Source organism: Pleurodeles waltl, chromosome 6 (assembly GCF_031143425.1).
Source record: "Pleurodeles waltl isolate 20211129_DDA chromosome 6, aPleWal1.hap1.20221129, whole genome shotgun sequence".
In the NCBI taxonomy this organism is placed as follows: Eukaryota; Metazoa; Chordata; class Amphibia; order Caudata; family Salamandridae; genus Pleurodeles; species Pleurodeles waltl.
In genome coordinates, this window is record NC_090445.1 from 601,812,268 (window position 1) to 601,833,646 (window position 21,379).

The following is a 21,379-nucleotide window of genomic DNA, read 5'->3' on the forward strand; positions in this document are numbered from 1 at the left end:
GAGCTTCTCTCCACAACCACCACCACCAGCAGCACCAGGACGACCACCAGCAGTGGGCAGCCATCCGAGGCTGCAGGGGATGGGCAGGAGCGTCCCCCCACAACCACCACCAGCAGCAGCAGCACCAGCACCAGCACGACCACCAGCAGTGGGCAGCCGTCCCAGGCGGCAGGAGATGGACTGGAGCTTACCCCCACAACCAGCCGCAACACCAGCATGACCAGCAGCAGTGGGCAGCCGTCCATGTCTGCAGGGGATGGGCAGGAGCTTCCCCCACAACCACCAGCAGCAGCAGCAGCACCAGCACGACCACCAGCAGTGGGCAGCAGTCCGAGGCTGCAGGGGATGGGCTGGAGCTTCCTCCCACAACCACCACCACCAGCACCAGTGGGCAGCCGTTTGAGGCTGCAGGGGATGGGCTGGAGCTTCCCCCCACAACCACCAGCAGCAGCACCAGTGGGCAGCTGTCCAAGGCTGCAGGAGCTTTTCCCCACCACCAGTGGCAACATCACCATCACCACCACTGAGCAGCCGTCACCGCCAGGGGACAGTGTGTAGTCCTGCCTCAATGGGATGTTGTGTGGGCTGCCCCTGCAAATCCTGTAGGATTGACACCCAACTGGGAGACAGTGACCTTGCACTCCCCAAGACTTTCATCACAGGGCACGATGCCCCCTCCAGAACCAGTGGAGAAGCCATCCACTCACCCCATCCTCCCCAGGATGAAGGTCACAGGGCACGATGCCCCCTCCAGAACCAGTGGAGAAGCCATCCACTCACCCCATCCTCCCCAGGATGAAGGTCACAGGGCCCCTCCAGAACCAGTGGAGAAGCCATCCACTCACCCCATCCTCCCCAGGATAAAGAGCACAGGGCACGATGCCCCCTCCAGAATCAGTGGAGAAGCCATTCACTCACCCCATCCTCCCCAGGATGAAGAGCAAAGGGCACGATGCCCCCTCCAGAGCATGTGGGCAAGTCACACACTCGGGAGACTGAGGCCTTGCACTCTCCAGGACAGCACACAGGGCATGTTGCCCCCTCCAGGACCAGTGGTGTTGTTCCATCATCCGGCTGAGGTGCCCCCCGTTCCCTGTCCCCCTGAGGTGCCTGCCTATCTTTTAACTGATGCCCCTGCAGTGTTCTCTCCATGTTGTTGCAGGAGTCAAGTGGGACTTTGTACTTTGTGATGTGGCCCTGTGGCCCACGAACATTGAGGACTTCGGCAGTGTCCCTTGATTTGTAAATATGTATATACTTTTGGATTGGATTCACATATTACTACTTTATTTATCTTATTACACTCACTTTTATCGATTGGTGTTGTCCTTGCATTCTTCCAGAGGGGTATGGGTGTATATGCTATGTTACTGCATCTGCTTGTAGGTATGGTGTTGGGGGTGGGGGTGTTGTGTGTGTGTCACTCTCTTCCTCCCCCTCCCGTGTGCGCAAGGCGGCTGTACTCACCGTGGTCGTCTTCTCCGTCGTTGGTGTTCGTGGTGGAGCAGGACGCAGAACAGCATTGGGAAGACATGCAGCTTGGGCTCCATGGAGGCAGTGTTTCTGCCAGGCTTTTGATGTTGTTTGTACTGCCCCAGAAAAGGTGGTGGTTTCCTGTCTCATAATACGTTGGGCGGAACATTGACTTCCGCCCAGCGGCTACTTCTGTGGTGCCTGTTGATTCTGCCCTGGCGGTCATTGTGTTAAAGTGGCTGTTTGAGCTCTTTCCGCCATGGTCATAATTTGGCGGTAGTTACCACCAGCCTGTTGGCGGTATTACTGCCACTTTATCACTGACTGCCAGGGTTGTAATAAGGGCCATACTCTTTAAACCTATTTAACAAATGTATATTTACTCACGGTTAAATATGTATATATATATATATATATATATATATATATATATATATATGAATGTGTGTATGAATGTATGTGTGTGTATATACATGTATATGTGTATGTTATTCTATGCTTAACATGTTCATAGGTCATTGCATAGCTCCTAGATAAGTTGTTATATTAGATACTTATGAATCCCTGCTCTCGTTTTTATATCACACTGATCAAATGTTTTAATATCATAAGCATTTCACTGTTCAAAAATTTCGGAAAGATAAACAAATGTTAGAAAAGTGCACTTATTAATTAACTTCAAATATTACAAATCTTGAAAGTCTGTGTTCATAGTATACTACTTTTCTTCTCATATTATTATACCCATTATTATATTCCTTGAACATGTATTCCCTTACTAAGTATATACATATCTATTTAGTTATTACTCTAGTCCTACTGTACTAGAGAGAAAAAAAAAAATCATAAAATAAAATCTATAAATAAAATTCAAATTATAAATAAGTAAATTAAAGTAAAATATTATTAATAATAATAACAATAATAATAATGAATAATTAAATTAAATAAAAATAAAAACATTGATTAAAAATATGTATATATATATATATATATATATATATATATATATATATAAATGTACTCTCTTGTAAGCTTTACTTTGTCTACCCATCACCATGTCATGTCTCTATCAATCTACCCCAGCCTTGACTCATCCCAAACCCATTCTACTACTTTCATCTCCAAAATAACCCTGCCTAAGCTCTTCGCTCCTCTTCCACATCTAGATCACCCAAACCTCAGTTTAATACCATGAGCTCCCAAACAACCCTACTAAATTTGCCCTCATTTATCTCATATTTGACTCAGCCAAAACCCCTCCTGCTACTATGATCTCTCTAACCTTTTCCACAGACTCTTCCCTTCTCCATCTCTCCTTTACTCATCCCATGCTCATCTATTACTATAAACTCCCAATTAAGACTTCTGGATTCTTCCCTCCTCTATCCCTTCATTACTTTTATTAATCCAGCTAACAAACCCACATATCCTCTGCTCAAATTAACTCATAGTAAGACTAAAACTGTACTCATATTTTCCTGTACTAATCTACCACTAATTCCTCTTGGGTTCTGGAGTAGAGTGCTACTCACTGAAAAGCTCTTTGATGCCTCATCAGGGGTAGTAAGCGTTATATAAATACCATTACAATAAAATACAATACTATTTTCTGGGAGGTGCCTTGATTCTCACCTAGTGTGCCATATGGGGCTTGCAATTTAAGCTTTGCTGTACTCTTCTCAGTGTGTTAACAGTGTAATTTGCCCTGCCCAAAATGATGCCCAGAGCCGCAATTCCACCCGAGAGCAGATGCAGAGGCACACAAGGTTATTAAAATCCGTCCCTATTGTCAGCCAACACAGGCAAATGAACCTACTGATTCTATTTATTTCGCTACCAATGAACCTAGAATGAAGGCAAACAATTTTAGTTAGCGCCACGAGTCTAACTTTCATACCGCTTGACTCTCTCATTACCCCATACAGACTGGTAATAACTAGTCAATTAACAGTCTCCCAGGTACGTATTGACTGGGTGGAGTCAGAGGGTCAGTGGCAATGTCGAGGGCCATACTCTATCCCAGCATTTACTATCTGGGAGTGCCTCTCCCTTGGATAAGACTACAATTGGAATTCAGAATGCAAGAATTCGGAGTGATATTCATAAAACTGGACTTTAAATGTTGGGTTTTTCATGTTTTTTTAATGGATCGTGTTCATTATTTTGTCCTATATTCGTTGGTGGTATTCTTTTAGTCGCCCCCACTGTTGCTTGACTTCTGCTGTGCAGGGCATAGCCAGGAATTATTATAATAAGTATAGCCTATAATAATGTCACCCTTAAAATGGGGCATAACATGAAGAAGTCGCATGTCTTGCAATGACGTGGTGTTTTCCCTCTGAATTCCGGCAGGTGATCCAGCCGAAATATAACAGAGGTCAATCTTAATCGCACCTCGTAATTACGGGGTGCGATAAACATTGAAAGGCTTATAATTGTGATTCGTGCACAAGCAGGTGTTTCCACAGGAATCGGAATTTACCGTGGCACTCGTAGTGAGTGCCTTGGTGTTATAAATGCTTTAGCACACTGTGGGGCATCTCATCCATTTACCATACTCGACTGGGTGTTAGCATTAGTTACCAATCTATGTGGGGTGAAAACATTCTGTATCATATTTGATCGGTGTTATATTCACTAGCTACTGAGGTCTGAGTCTACTGAACTCTTGGTACTGCCCCCAGAGAGACTCTCAGTGCAGTGTTGGCAAGATGTTAAAGACGCACTGTTCTCCAGACCGAGGCACGTGTGTGGGCTATGCACTGCCGGCCACTTGCCAACTTTGTCTCCCTGTGGTAATCTTCTTTTTTAGATTGCTTTCATTCATTGGAGTCCGTTCTATCCGTATTTTATTCAAATAATCTGTAAAGACATTTACGAAAACGTAAGTGCTGAGAAGGGATACATGATTTTCTTTAACAGGGGAGTGGTAGTCGCACTTTAGTTAAAGTTGCTACCGTTGCATTCTTTGGAGGGGCGTGGATGCAAAATTCCAGTGGTTTCTCAGAAAGAATGTGCTGACAAGGAAAGAGTTGAAAACAGAAATGCCTTGTTTTTAGGTCTCACATAGGCTCTACGAGGCGTGGTGTAACTCATTGGTGGGCTTAGAACACGCCCACCTCTTGTAATTCGATCCTTTATGTACCCTTGAAAAATCCTTGATTTTCTGTGGGCAGTTGCTTACATTTGTCCCTGCTTTTGGTGTGCTGCTCAAACCCATTGGCCCTATTACTTGTAGAATTCACTTCTGCGCCATATATATTACAGTCACACACTATTTTTATGGGCGAGCACAAAGTGCTCCGTCCATTCTGTTATCTCTCTTTGGGCTTGAAACCACGCCCATGACATTAGTCACTTACATTGGTTGATTGTTAATCAAGCCTTTTCCAGTGTTTAGCCCACCTAAACAGCACCCGTAAAGTACCGAAAACATACGAGGCTCGATGTTTTCAGCCTGGACTACTTTATCTGTTTATTTTCCACGCAGCGCGATTGCGCTGCATTTTACATAGCGCGATCGCGCTGCGTTTTTTTTTTTGCTTTACAACGCTAATAGCTCTACCTCGAACAAATGCGAGACCCGTTGCATTGAAAATGCTTGTTTCCTTTACAGCTCAGCTCAGCCTCGGGGAGCAGAAGAAGTAAGTGCTATACAACACTACATCTGAGCCTCTCCTAATTCTTGTTTTTCTTTGTCACACGTATTTTCCCAGTGCACACAAAGGCAAAAATAAACACCAGGGTTTCGTCATTGTTTTACATAGTTTTAAAAACTCAATAGGTGTCTGCATTTTATTCTTGGAAGGCAGACTCTAACCACGCTCCCCAGTTCCACAGTCCGCAGCTCGTCTCTCCAAAGCAATCGTCTTTTTTAAGAGATTTCTCAACATTTCCCTGAGTCAGTTACCCTCCTGTTGTGTCGGTGGCGTGCGGCGCAGATAAAGGACACAACGCACGGGTGTGGGTTAGTACTGCTTTATTCACTAGTCTTACATCCTATCTGCCTTTCCCACGTTCCCCACCTTTATTTATACCCTCCCTGCGTCACTCCTGGTATGCTCCATCTCGCACCTCACTGCAGGGGGGTTTTCTCCCTAACTCCTTCCGCTCCAGGGAAGTGGTCTTGCCCACTTCCTGTGGCAACACTACATCCCTCCCCAACGAGGGAGACGAATATAAACAAACATGCTAACTGTAAACAAACGGAGGTGATGCTGAGGACTTGGGCCTGCGGCAGGGCAGGTTGGAAGTGTCTTGCCCTGGGTCCCCACTGCTAGGATCAGTCACATGCAAAATTTGCATAGCGTCGGGAAGGACCTGGGTTGTGCCTCAACATGTATTGTCCTCTCCCAGACCTATCTGATGATGGGCCTGATTTGCCCTTTTTGCTGGATGACTCTGCTCTTGGGGATTGCTCTTGTGCTTGTGCTGGTGCTGGGGTGTGCACTTGTTCCCCAGTAGCGATTCTCTCTCCTTTGCTTGTTGTCTCCTGGTATACCGGTCCGTGTCTGAGTCCATCCCAGTGTCCGTGCTGCTCCTTCTGTCCTCGCAAGGTGTCAACAGGGACAGGCGTTTGAACAGTGCCATGTTGCGGGTTCTAGTCTCTGGCCCCTGGCGGGCCATCACCATGGTGCCCTTTACAGCGATTACTGTCCACGGTGGTGCCTCGAAGGGCAAACGGAACTTGCCTCCTGGGTGGCGGTCTTTGACTAGGACAGCATCGCCCACTCGCACTGTGACTGCACGAGCTCTCCGTCTTCTGGAGGCATGCACGTTTGTGTGGGCCCTCCTCGCTGCAGATCGGTCTGGTGGTGGTGGTTGTGTTGCCCATGAGGGGTGATGTGGGATGGCATCCGTTATTGTTCTTCTGAAACAGAGCTGCCTGGGGGTCACCCCGGTGGTGGTGTGAGGAGTGACTCTGTATTCTCGTAGGAATGTATATATGGCGCTTTCTAGGTTTTTGGATTCCGCCATGGCAATGCGGATTACTTTATTTCGGGTTTTGACAAACCTCTCCACTTCTCCGTTCGCTTGCTGCTACCGGGGTGTGACTCGCCGGTGCTTGGTGTTGGTGGAGGCCAGGAAGTCTGCCCACTCTCGGCTGTTGAAGGGGGGTCCGTTGTCTGTGCGCACCTCGCCAAAAAACACATTGGTGGCCATGAGTTTCTCGAATTTTGGGATGACTGTGTGTGCAGACGTGAAGCGTACCACTTCAACCTCAGGGTACCGCGAGTAGTCGTCCACCACTACTACCATGTAGGGCCCATCAAGAAGGGTTCCGAAGTCCGCGCTTACCATTTGCCACGGGGCCAAGGGCTCCTTTTCGGTGATGACCGGTGCTGGAGGATCTGGAGATCCACTTGCTTGGCAGACAAGACATCCTTTAACGGCTTCTTCTACGAGCTGGTCCAGTCCTGGGAACCACACCTTGTTCCGGAGGCGGGTCTTCGATTTGACAATGCCCTGGTGGGCTCCATGGGTGAGGGATACGGCTCGGGCCATCAAACTGGATGGAATTACCAGGCGGAATGCTCTCAGCAGGCAGCCATCTTCGCTTACTGAGAGCTCGTGTCGTACGTTGAACAGCGCGTGTAGGCTGGCTTGAGCGTCCTGCTTACGGAAAACGTCAGGGCATTGGAGCGGCCGCCAGTCTCCTGTCCGGGTGGCTGTTATGGCAATTTGAAGGCATTCGTCCTGGTTGGTAGCTGTTATTACTTCACTAAGTGGTATGGGCAAAGGTCTGGCTCGATCTACCACAAACCGCACGTACTCCTCTGTTTCTTGGGCCTCCACCACCTCTTTGGGGGTGGCCAGGTGGGCATGGCGTAATAGAAAGTCTGTGGGATTCTTTGTGCCTGGCTGATATTCAATGGTAAAGTCAAATTCTTGGAGTTGCAAAATCCATTTTTCAATCCTGGGTGGCTGTTTTGAGGATGACCCCTTGAAAAGAGGCAGCAGTGGCTTGTGGTCGGTCACTACAGCGAATGGCTTGCCGTACAGATTGAGGTGAAATTGGCGACATCGCCATTGGATAGCAATGGCCTCCCGCTCAATTTGGGAGTATCTATTCCGTTGGCGTGAGTGTGCGGCTGGCAAAGGCGATGGGAACCCATTCCCCGCAGTCTTGCTTCTGGGCTAGGACAGCTCCTAGGCCTGTGCGACTGGCGTCGACGACCAGCTGTGATTCCCGTTGGGGGTCAAAGAACGCTAGCGTAGTTTCAGCAGAAAGCACGTTTTTGGTGGCTTGGAAAGCGTGTTCTTGTTTCTCGCCCCATTCCCATTGGTGGTCGGCTTGTGTGAGCCATCGCAGGGGGCCGGTGATGTCTGCTAGGTTCTTCATGAATCGGCCACAATATGTGACCATGCCTAGGAAGCTTCGGACCCCCAAGACTGAAGTGGGAACTGAGGCTTCTTAGATATCCCTGACTTTGAGTGGGTCCGGTCTGATGCCATGCTTGGAGAACCGGTATCCAAAGAAACAGATCTATTCCTTCAGGAAGTCACATTTCTCTCAGTGGAGCGTTAGTCCTTCCTTCTGCAGCCTCGTGAACACAGCCTGCAGCCTCCTCAGGTGCTCTTCTAGGGTAGGGTCGTGAACCAAGATGTCGTCGCTCACGTTTAGGACTCCTGGAAGTGCTTGCAGGACTCCTTTTATGACGTGTTGGAAAACTTCCGCTGCACTGTAAATCCAAAGTTGAGTCGTTTGTACCACCAGAGGCAATTGTGTGTGGAGAATGTGGTTATTGGCCGGGACTCGGGGTGTAGCATGATTTGATGATACCCCGACCTGAGGTCCATTTTTGAGAACCAGCTGGAACCGGTTAACTCGCTGAGGATGTCATCTATGGTTGGAGTCAAGTGTCTTTCTCTTTTGATCACCAGATTGGGCATGCGTATGTCCACGCAAATGCGGACGGCATTTGGCTGCTTGGGCTTCCTTGCTACTACGATTGGAGACACCCACGGTGTGGGGCCTGAGACCACTTTTGGACAGAGGTGGAATGCCACTCGCCGATGCCTGAGGGCCGTGGGGGTGACTGAGTCATCTATGTGGAGTCGGAGCGGGGGTCCTTTCAGGCAGCCAATGCCATTGAACAGGGAGCTGAATTCCTCTACCAGGTCTCGGAGTGCATTAGCATGGATGCTGAATGCAAAATGCACTAGGTCGAGGTCTTGGGCAGTTTGGCAGCCCAGCAGGAATCCGGCACCGTCCTTGGATACGTAGATCTTCGTGGCTTTGTCGGTGACGTTGTGGGAGACCTCCATAGTGAATACCCCAGCTATTTCTAGGGGTCGGGTGTTGCCGAATGCGAATACTTGCACACTTGTGGGTCGGAGTGGTGGCAGCGGCTAGGATAACGTCTGGTACACACCATCAGGCCATCAGATTTATGGAAGCGCCAGTGTCCACTAGTGCTGATATGGGAAGCCCTTGGACGAGAAACTTGGCATGTGGGTAGCCGCCGGTTCCCGACAGTGTGCACTATGTGGATTGTGTGATGGTCGCTGTCCATGTCGCTGTCCGAATCTGGGTCTGGAGTGGTCTCGATCATTTTGATAGATTTTTTTGTGGTGTGAGCTGTAGTTTTGGGCGTAGATCGTCAGACTTTTGCGAAATGGTTGGCTTTCCCACATGTGCTGCATGTTTTTCCCCAAAGAGGGCAGGTGGCGGGGTGTGGTGCTAGGTCACCACATCACTTGCAGGGTATGCCTTTCAGCCTTCCTTTGTAGCTGTCACCTTTTGGTTGCGGTATGTTCGCTGTCACCGTGTTGGCTGCCTCTGATTTCACCTGGGCTGGTGGTGCTTGCTCCATGTGTGCCGCATGAGCTTGCGATAGTTCTTGAGACCGTCCGAGGGTGAGGATTTCTTTCATGGGCATGTTCAGTTGTTGCAGGATGCGCTCCCAGAGCTTTGATGATGAGCACCCTTGGATGAACTGTGCCCGGATTTCGTCCTCCTCGTCGGGTAGTGTACAGGTGCTGGCTAACTCTCTCAGCCTGGCATAGAAGACATCAACTGACTCGTCTGGCGAGCTTGGTGCAGCAGAAATCTCTCGTAGTCCGGGTTCGCGTAAGGCTCAAAATGCGCGTTGATTGCGCCTTTCAGGGTTTAGGACATGCGCAGCCTTGCTTCTGTTACTGATTTGAAGACTTTGTGGATGTCTGCCCCACCGATGTGAAGAAGGAGGGGTCTCTGTCTTTCTGGCTGGACATCCAGAGCCTCGAAGTATGTTTCAAGGTGCTCCACCCAGACTTTCTACCTCGCAGCCTCGATAGGAGGGGCGCCGGTGATGGTGAACGGCTCCAGAGGCGATATACTGGCCATGGTGAGGGGTACAGGTCGTGGTGAGGTGCCGTGTGCCGGTCTTGGATCCTCGGTTGTCTCCTATGTCACAGGCATGGGGTTGTGTTTCCCTGCACCACCTCCTTGCAACTGAGTCGTGGGAACTTTCGTGGCGCAGCTCAAGATGGTCGTGGGGTAGGGGACCAGGGTGGCAGATGGGAGACGTGCTTGGTGTGGGGTGCCGTATACGAGGTGCAGTCTGTTCACACCTGGTGCAAGCAGGTATGTTCTTTTTTCTTCTTCGACTTTCTTTTTTGTTTCTGGTGGTAGTGGGCGTGGCCAAGTGCTGTAGTGTAGGAAAGTACCATCTTGCCTGGCATGTTACCCCCAATTTTACTGTATGTATGTTTGTTTTTGCCTATGTGTCACTGGGATCCTGCTAGCTATGACCCCAGTGCTCATAAAGTATGCCCTGTATGTGTTCCCTGTGTGGTGCCTAACTGTATCACTAAGGCTCTGCTAACCAGAACCTCAGTGTTTATGCTCTCTCTGCTTTTAAAATTGTCACTGCAGGCTAGTGACTAATTTTACCAATTCTGATTGGCACACTGGAACACCCTTATAATTCCCTTGTATATGGCACCTAGGTACCCAGGGTTTGGGGGTTCCAGGAGATCCCTATGGGCTGCAGCATTTATTTTGCCACCCACAGGGAGCTCAGACAATTCTTACACAGGACTGCCACTGCAGCCTGAGTGAAATAACATCCACGTTATTTTTCAGCCATTTTACACTGCACTTAAGTAACTTATAAGTCACCTATATGTCTAACCCTCACTTGGTGAAGGTTAGGTGCAAAGTTACTTAGTGTGTGGGCACCCTGGCACTAGCCAAGGTGCCCCCACATTGTTCAGGGCAAATTCCCGGACTTTGTGAGTGCGGGGACACCATTACACGCGTGCACTACATATAGGTCAATACCTATATGTAGCGTCACCGTGGTAACTCCGAACATGGCCATGTAACATGTCTAGGATCATGGAATTATCACCCCAATACCATTCTGGTATTGGGGGGACAATTCCATGCATCCCCGGGTCTCCAGCAGAGAGCCTGGGTACTGCCAAACTAACTTTCCGGGGTCTCCTCTGCAGCTACCGCTGCTGCCAACCCCTCAGACAGGTTTCTGCCCCCCTGGGGCCTGGGTAGTACAGTCCCAGGAAGGCAGAACACAGGATTTCCTCTGAGAGAGGGTGTTACACCCTCTCCCTTTTGAAATAGGTGTTAAGGGCCTGGGAGGAGTAGCCTCTCCTGGCCTCTGGAAATGCTTTGAAGGGCACAGATGGTGCCCTCCTTGCATAAGCCAGCCTACACCGGTTCAGGGATCCCCCCAGCCCTACTCTGGCCCAAAACTGGACAAAGAAAAGGGGAGTGACCACTCCCCTGACCAGCGCCTCCCAGGAGAGGTGACCAGAGCTACTCCAGTGTGTCCCATACCTCTGCCATCTTGGATGCAGAGGTGTGAGGGCACAATGGACAGCTCTGAGTGGCCAGTGCCAGCAGGTGACGTCAGAGACCCATCCTGATAGGTGCATACCTTTGGTGTGAGGGCACAATGGACAGCTCTGAGTGGCCAGTGCCAGCAGGTGACATCAGAGACCCATCCTGATAGGTGCATACCTTTCTCTGTAGCCAATCCTCCTCTGTGGGCTATTTAGGGTCTCTCCTGTGGGTATCTCACCAGGAAACGAATGCAAGAGCTCACCAGCATTCCTCTGCACTTCCCTCTTCGACTTCTGCCAAGGATCGACCGCTGACTGCTCCAGGACGCCAGCATAACCGCAAACAAAGTAGCAAGAAGACTACCAGCAACATTGTAGTGCCTCATCCTGCCGGCTTTCTTGACTGTTTCCTGGTGGTGCATGCTCTGAGGGCTGTCTGCCTTCATCCTGCACTGGAAGCCAAGAAGAAATCTCGCGTGGGTTGACAGAATCTTCCCCCTGCTAACGCAGGCACCAAACTCCTGCATCACCGGTCCTCTGGGTCCCCTCTCATCCTGACGAGCGTGGTCCCTGGAACACAGGAGCTGGGTCCAAGTGTCTTCAAAAGTCTATTGGCCCTTCTGTCTAAATTTGGTGGAGGTAAGTCCTTGCCTCCCCACGCCAAACGGTTATCCTGTGTACTGCATGAACTGCAGCTTCTCGGGCTTCTGTGCACTTTTCCAAGACTTCCTTTTTGCACAGCCTAACCCAGGTCCCCAGCACTCCGTCCTGCATTGCCCAACTCGCTGAGTTGGACTCCGACGTTGTGGGACCCACTTTTGTTGATCTGAGTCGACCGCCATCCTCAGATCTTCTAAGTGTCTGTTCGGGTGCTTCTGTGGGTGCTGCCTGCTTCGTGGGCTCTCTGTATTGCTGAGTGCCCCCTCTGTCTCCTCCTCCGAGGGGCGACCTCCTGGTCCTTCCTGGGCCGTAGCAGCACCCAAAATCCTCAACTGCGACTCTTGAAGCTAGCAAGGCTTGTTTGCTGCCTTTCTGAGTGGAAACAACTCTGCATCCTCCAGCACGCCGTGGGACATCTTCTGACAAAAGAGAAGTTCCTGGCACCTTCCGTTGTTGCAGAATCTTCGGCTTCTTCCACCCAGAGGCAGCCCTTTTGCACCTTCATCTGGGGTTTAGTGGGCTCCTGCCCCCCTGAACACTTGCCTGACTCTTGGACCTGGTACTCTTCCTTTACAGGTCCTCAGGTCCAAGAATCCATCTTCAGTGCTTTGCAGTCAGATGTTGTCCTTGCAGAATCCCCTATCTGAACTTTACTGTCTTTCTGGAGTAGTAGGGTAACTTTACTCCTACTTTTCAGGGTCTTGGGGTGGGGTATCTAGGACACCCTTAGTGTTTTCTTACACTCCCAGTGACCCTCTACACACTACACTAGGCCTGGGGTCCATTCGTGGTTCGCATTCCACTTTTGGAGTATATGGTTTGTGTTGCCCTTGGGCCTATTTCTCCTGATTGCATTCTATTGTGTTCTACATTGTTTGCACTACTTTTCTAACTGTTACTTTACCTGATTTTGGTTTGTGTGTGTATATTTTGTGTATATTACTTACCTCCTAAGGGAATATATCCTCTGAGATACTTTTGGAATATTGTCACTAAAAGGACCTTTATATTTAGTAACTCTGAGTATTGTGTTTTCTTGTGATATAGTGCTATATGATATAAGTGGTATAGTAGGAGCTTTGCATGTCTCCTAAGCTACTCTGTTATATCAGCCTAAGCTGCTAGAACACCTCTATTCTACTAATCAGTAACTGGACCTGGCACAAGGTACCCACTATAAGCCAGGCCAGCCTCCTACATATAGCTCGACTTCCCTTGTATGCCGGTTAGAGGTGCTGGTGGCGAGGGTGTGAGGAGGTGAGGAAAACCCCTTCTCGTGTTTATGGATGACTCGCGTTGATGGGTGGGGCAGCAACAGCCCTCGAGGGAAACTTCCTCACCTTGCGATGGGCGTGTGTGTCAGCAGAGGGCGTGGTAGGGCGGGACGGCCTTCTGAAGATGCTGTGCGCCGACGTTCGGCGTGTCGGCGGTAGCTGTGGCTGGGACGGAGGTGATGGAGGATCGTCGCGGCCGCAGGGTTGTGCGCGCCACGTTCCCACCTGCTTTCCTTTCTTTTTTTTTCCTTTCCTGCTGTCAGGATGGGCGGTGTCAGCAGTTGTCGGGCAGGGCCAGGAGGGCTATTTCAGCCAGCAGTTGGTGGGTGGGGCGCGTCTCTGCACGAGTCGGGCAGTATGTGGAGGGCGCAGCACCGGGCTGGGTGGTGCAGCGCGCCGGAGTGTTGGTGCTGCATAGAAGTGGAAGGCCCACTCTCGTCACCAAACGAATGTTGTGTCGCTGGTGTGTGGTGCAGATAAAGGACACAACGCACAGGTGTGGGTTAGTACTGCTTTATTCACTAGTCTTACATCCTATCTGCCTTTCCCGCGTTCCCCACCTTTATTTATACCCTCCCCCGCGTCACTCCTGGTGTGCTCCATCTCGCAACTCACTGCAGGGGGGTTTTCTCCCTAACTCTTTCCGCTCCAGGGAAATGGTCTTGCCCACTTCCTGCAGCAACACTACACCTCCCACCATACGCCCACCCTTAACCCCTACCTCCCTTTTGTTTCCCTGAGTGCTCCATGAGCACATGAGAAGGGCATTCCCTTCGTTACTCAGAAGTGAGTTGTTAAGAGGTGGATGCAAGCGATCATGAAGATAGCGCTTTATTCAATTTCAAGGACCCAAAGCGAGGAGAGCGCTGCCTTCAATACAGAGTGCACCACTAAGGTAAGAACTTAATAAATACTGCTTCATGTACATGATTCCAGAGACTAATGACATTAGAATGGCATAGCACCAGCACAGGACAAGCACATTCACTAAAAACTTGCAGAGCCTTGCATCTGGAGTCTTTTTCTCACTCCAGGGGCCCCTCCCTCCCAGCCCTCACAACATCCACACACTGAGCATAGTATATCTCCTTCATTGGGGCCATAAATCTGCGCAGGTTGCTTGTTTGCTTTGCTCTCATGTATTAGAATGCTGCGTTCACTTTGATTATCACTTGCTAGCCAACATATGTCTTATTTATTCAACTTCAAGCATATGTGCTGAATTTGTCAAAATTTTGAATGCGTGTGGATGTTTATTATTTTTTCAAAATTAGGTAGTAGTTAGGAGTGCTTTATATTTCATCTGCACTGCGTTTGCTTCCAATTGTCGTTATTTTTGGAGGGATTTAATTTTCCTTGCAGTCCAGTCCATTCCTGTACATAATATTTGCAAATCTTGGCTGCACCAAAACATGCAGGCATCAAAAGAAACATGTACATTTAACAGACGGTTGTATACTAGAATGGAGATATGAATCTTTTGCTACTATCAAACATGTTGCTTATCCATGGTGCAGAAATTCTGCTTATTTAGTGAAAACCTGCAGAAATATGTTATGGAAAAGGAAATGGTGTTTGATGAGAAAAATGCTATTTGATTTGCATTTGATACCATTCTGCTGCATTTTTTAATTCTGGCTATTAGTGAATTTCCTTGTCAGTTTCCGCAGGCATCAGCCTTTCTGTGGCAGGTTTCTTGCAATAGCTTCCCTCCTCTTGTATGTGTGATCATCTGCCTCTTAGTTTCTGTGCTTACTCTCGATAATGCTTAGTACAGGGCCCGACTTCCAGTAATAACTCATTGGGTGCCCCTGGACTCCAATAATAATTAAGTGGGGGTTCCCAGCTTACAGTAATGATTAAGTGTGGGTCCCCAAAAGTCTTGCTTTGCACCTTCTCTGTGAGGGAAGCTTGTATTGTACCTTCTGTGTGAAGGAAGAGTGCATTGAATGTGCTGTGGGAGGGAAGCTTGCATTGTAACTTCTCTGTGAGGGACGCTTGCATTGTACCTTCTCTGCGAGGGAAGCTTGCGCAGCTGCTGTGCTGTATCTGGTGTGTGTGTGAGAGGGAAGGGTGCACTGCTGCCTGCACTGTATCTGTTCCTTGTATAAGGGAAGCTTTCATTGTACATTCTTCTTAGAAGGAAGCCTGCATTGATGCTGTTCTGTATGTGCTGTGTGTGAAGGAAGCTTGCATTGCTGCTGCCTCTGCTGTATCTGCTGTATGTAAGGAGGCTTGCACTGCTTCTGTACTGTATCTGCGCTGTGTGTGAGGGAAGCTTGTACTGCTGCTGTGCTGTATTTGCTATGTGTGAGGGAAGCTTGCATTGCTGCTGTCTGTGCTGTATCTTCTCTGCGTGTGAGTTAATCTTGCACTGATGCCTGTACTGTACCTGTTGTGTGTGAGAAAAGATTCCATTATACCTTCTCTGTGAGGGAGCATGTACTGATGCCTGTGCTGTATCTGCTGTGTGTGAGGGAAGCATGTACCACTGCTGCTCATACTGTACCTGCTGTGTGTAAGGGAAGCTGGCATGATGCATTCTCTAAGGGAAGCTTGCATTGTACCTTCTGTGTGGGGGAAGGTGGCATTTACCCTTTCTATGACAGAAGCTTGTATTGCACCTTTTTTCTGAAGGAAGTTTGCATTGTCTCTTCCGTGAGAAGGAAGCTTGCATTGTATCTTCCGTGAGAGGGAAGCTTCCATTGTACCTTCTTTGTGACTGGAGCTTGCATTGTACCTTCTCCGAGAGGGAAACTTGCAATGTACCTTCTCTGGAGGGATGCTTGCATCGTACCTTCTGTGTGAGGGGAAGCTAGCATTATACCTTCCCTGTGAGGGAAGCTTGCATTGTACCTTCCATGTGAGGGAAGCTTGCGTTGTACCTTCTCTGTGAGGGAAGCTTGCATTGTACCTTATATGTTAGGGAATCTTGATTGTACCTTTGTGTGAGGGAAGCTTCCACCCGTTCCTAAATAAACTACCTATCCCTCTCTATCTTCCTTTCTATCTATTCTATGCAGCTCTCACACATATAGATTCACCATGCCACATAATCCCACTACACAAAAACACCTGGTGCCATACAATTCTACACTTCACCTTTCCACAACTAACAATTATAATACAAACCACAAATTTCCACTCCACACCACATACGCCCCTAAACTCCAAACCAAAACACATAGATAAAATATATTGTAATTTCTAATGCCACTAGCTCTAACTCTCGCAAATGTGAGACCTATTGCATTACAAATGCTTGTTCTTGACTGTTACTTTCAAATTTTGCATCAAAAGTATAACATCAAAATGCTCTAACTCAGAAAAGAACAAATCTGATGGTACCATTGATGTTTGAGTTCAGGCTCACCAGGTTGCTCCATGTCACATAGGATGCAATGGCATAGATCGGGCTCTGATTTCACAATCTACAATGTTGTTAGAGTTGTGGATTTGATTCATATCAACTACCTCAAATGTATTGTATATAATGGTCTGTAAAAGTAAAACCCTAAACGGTAACCTTGTTTCCCGCTGACATAGACTCACCTGGCAACCAACCCTAAAACCAAAAGCTTTCATTTTATCTTCTGCTTTGGGTATTTTATCATCTACACAATTATCATTGTTAGGAGTTCACATTCTGAAAATTATTCCTATATAGAAAAAGCATTTTTTTGACTTTCCTATATCTTTGGCCACATTTTACGAATCTTCACCGAATTTTCCAAAAAAGAGTGTGCTGGTGATTCGTATTGCGCATGGAAAGTTTTGGGGTGATCTATCAAGCTAGGGCCAAAAAAAGGGGGGGTGTCAAAAAACTTTTTTTCCCGTGTTAATTCCTATAGCAGTTTTGAACATGACTACAGCCCAAGCTGCTGGACATACTTACATAAGATTTGGCAGAAAGCTAGATTTTGTTCCACAGATTGTGCTTTTGATTATTTGGTTTAAATCTGTTCAGTAGTTGTTGAGAAATTTAAGGAAATCCAAATTTGTATATCTCTGGCCGTGACGGCTTTGCGAATAATAACAAGCTTGTGCCAAGATATGCAGAGCTCTTATTGGCTGTCAACACTTCAACCAGGAAGTGTTTGCAGCCATCTTGAGAATCAGCTTTAGCTGAGTTCCAGAAAAAAAGTGAAAAAGAGGGACACTGCCAGGACAAAAAGCACTTAAAAAGAAAAAAAAAGAAATTAGTTGCAAATTTGCACTTACATTGCAAATTGACAGCAAAGGAAATTAAAATAAGTGCATGCTCCTGCCCTTTCGTTTATGAAGTCCCTGCATGGGCTAGGTTCTGGGGGCATGTTGAAATAAAGGAGGGGGGCGAATAGGCCTCGCCTCCTAGGTCATTTTTATGTCCACCCTGCGGCTTAAAGCACATAAAAATTGGGGGAGGACTAGTTGGCCCCCTCACAAGGTCCATGAACTGTCACCTCTCCGGAGCTTGAATTATAATGAATGCAGGTGGGGCACATTCTCTCCGCAGCCCCGGGGACTGCCACCTCCTCAGGGGTTTGATCATAATGAATGCAGGGGCTTGAGCCCCCGCCCCCCCGCAGCCCCTGAGACCACCACTTCCCTGGGGCTGAATTTAAAGAAGGAAGGGGGCCCGTCATGTGAAGCGCTACTTCACATTGAAGGGGGGCTGCGCGGCCCCCCTCGTGGAGCCAATAATGGCCTGAGGACTGCCACCTACCCAGGGCCGTCTCCTGCTATGTCCTGGGGTGCCCACCCCCGGGACATAGCCATTTGCTCTCGCTTGGCGGGAGCATTGACATTTCTTGTAACATTTGTAGTAAAATTATTCTTTAAAAACTGTGCATGGTTGGGGCACGAGTTATAGTTACCTTAGGGCACGGGTTATAGAGTTATAGGTACTTGAAATAACCATAACTATAACAGATGAATTTCTATGGTTTCATACATTTAAAATGTGAGCCTAACTATAATGTCCATGTAACATGTGTTTTTTTAACTGAAAAAATATATCTATATATATGAAAATCAAATTCCTTAGCAAAAATGAAGTAACGACCGCACTCCAAGGTTGAGGTTTTCAATGCTCCTTTATTTTGGGCTTAATTTTGGTTATATTCAACGCAATGTCACCCAACGTGTTTCGGTCACCAAGACCTTGTTCATAGGCATTTCCGGTTTTGACCCCTTGCTTCTGTTTTTATATCCACAATTTTGACATGCTCACAACTCCTATTTGCAAACTTGATTTACATATACGCATTTATAAGAGTTTAACGAGCATTATTGCTCTCCAGACCTTATACAGCATGCAAAAGTAAATCCAAATGTAGCAATCAGCGAGCCCTGTACGTCCTATTGCATTGTGGATATAGTAGTTGCCACCAAGAAGCTATGTTTATATATTTGTCTTTTACCCCAATGAATAAGTTACTTACCTTCGGTAACGCTTTTTCTGGTGGATACATTAACTACCTGTGGATTCCTCACCTAAAGAATTCTCCTCTCGCGCCAGCTTCGACAGAAATTTCTTCTAGCTCTGCACGTTGACGATGACATCACAATTGCCCGACTCCACGCGACACCGTATGACGTCATCTAGGCAATAAGAAGCCCTCGTCGACGTGCAGACATCAGTTATCACCATTTTTTACGTGCCTTAGAGGCGAACAGGTGAACATTGACTTTGAAGAGAACATAATCACATCAAAAGAAGTGAAACAGAACATTTATTACAATAACAATAATGAGAAACTAACAGCAATACTGGTCCATATTAAACCCAATATGGCAGTCAAATTCAATCATGGGTACTTGAATTATCAAAACCAGAGAAAGAAATATATACATGCTATAATTATATACATAAAGCAGGAATATATATATACATATATATATATACACATATATATATACAGACAATGACGCTCAGCCACGGATTTCGAGGAACGACCAGTCAGGCAACGGGGAGGCGGGTGGGACCATGAGGAATCCACAGGTAGTTAATGTATCCACTAGAAAAAGCATTACCAAAGGTAAGTAACTTATTCTTCTGATGGATACACCTACCTGTGGATTCCTCACCTAAAGAATAGAGTCCCAAAGAACGAGTTACTTACCTTCGGTAACGACTTTTCTGGTGGATACATTAGCTACCTGTGGATTCCTCACCTAATGAATACTCCCATGGCGCCAGCATTCGACGGAAATCTTCTTACTAGTCTCTGCACGTCGACGAGGACGTCACTCTTGCCCACGCGATGCCGTCTGACGTCATACAGGCAATAAGAGGTCCTCGCCGACGTGCCGATGACAGTACCAACATTTTTTACGTGCATGAGAATAATAATAATAACCCAATGTAATGAAAGAGCAAAGCAACATCTCTTAATATTGTAAATCACACAACATAGCAATAAAATAGCTGTAGATTTAATAACCTTCTTTTTTTTTTTTTTTTTTTTTAAACAAATAAATATATATATACATACGAATCATGTATATACACAATATATATAGATTTATATATAAATATACACATATATACAAATATCATATATGCAAAATGTATTGCAACTTTGAAAACCAAAAGGAGCACACTCAAGGATTGCTTGGAGAGACCAAAAAGGCAACGGGGAGGCGGGTGGGACCGTGAGGAATCCACAGGTAGCTAATGTATCCACCAGAAAAGTCGTTACCGAAGGTAAGTAACTCGTTCTTCTGATGGATACAACTACCTGTGGATTCCTCACCTAATGAATAGAGTCCCAAAGCAGTACCACGCCCGGCGGTGGGTGCCTAAATGGTCAAACCAAGAAATCCTGCAGCACTGACCGTGCAAAATGACCGTCCCTTCTGACTTCAGAGTCCAAACAGTAATGTTTCACAAAAGTGTGAAGGGACGACCAAGTTGCGGCCTTGCAGATGTCGACCACAGGAACACCTCTGGCCAAGGCCGAAGTGGCCGACTTAGCTCTGGTGGAATGAGCTCTAATGCCCTCAGGAGGATCCTTCTTTGCCAAAGAGGAACGAGTTACTTACCTTCGGTAACGACTTTTCTGGTGGATACATTAGCTACCTGTGGATTCCTCACCTCATGAATACTCCCATGACGCCAGCATTCGACGGAAATCTTCTTACTAGTCTCTGCACGTCGACGAGGACGTCACTGTCTCGCACGCGACGCCGTCTGACGTCATACAGGCAATAAGAGGTCCTCGACGACGTGCGGACGTCAGTACCAATCATTTTTTACGTGCATGAGAACAACCAGGCAATGCAATGAAAGAACAAAGCAACATCCATTATATTGTAAAAATACACCACATTGTATGAATAACTGTAAATCTTTTTTATGTACATATATATATATATATATAAAACTCTTTCTTTTAAAAATATATACACACACCAAGTATATACATAAAGATATATACACATATACCTATATATATATAAATATATTATATATATACATCTATTGCACCCTCAAAGATCAAGAGGAGCGCACTCAAGGATTACTTGGCAAGACCATAAAGGCAACGGGGAGGCGGGTGGGACCGTGAGGAATCCACAGGTAGCTAATGTATCCACCAGAAAAGTCGTTACCGAAGGTAAGTAACTCGTTCTTCTGATGGATACAACTACCTGTGGATTCCTCACCTCATGAATAGAGTCCCAAAGCAGTACCACGCCCGGCGGTGGGTGCCTAAATGGTCAAACCAAGAAATCCTGCAGCACTGACCGTGCAAAATGGCCGTCCCTTCTAACCTCAGAATCTAAACAGTAATGTTTTGCAAAAGTGTGAAGGGACGACCAAGTTGCGGCCTTGCAGATGTCGACCACAGGAACACCTCTGGCTAAGGCCGAAGTGGCCGACTTAGCTCTGGTGGAATGAGCTCTAATGCCCTCAGGAGGATCCTTCTTTGCCAAAGAGTAACATATTTTAATGCAAAGAACAACCCACCTGGATAGTGTTCTCTTGTGGACTGCCTTTCCTCTCCTCTTGCCCACGTATCCAATAAACAGCTGATCCTCCAGCCTGAAATCCTTTGTTCTATCGATAAAGAAGCTCAACGCTCTCTTTGGATCCAGACGGTGCAGTCTTTCTTCCTCTTTGGAAGGATGAGGCGGAGGATAGAACGTGGACAAAGTAATTGCCTGAGCCAAATGGAAGGGTGAAACAACCTTCGGGA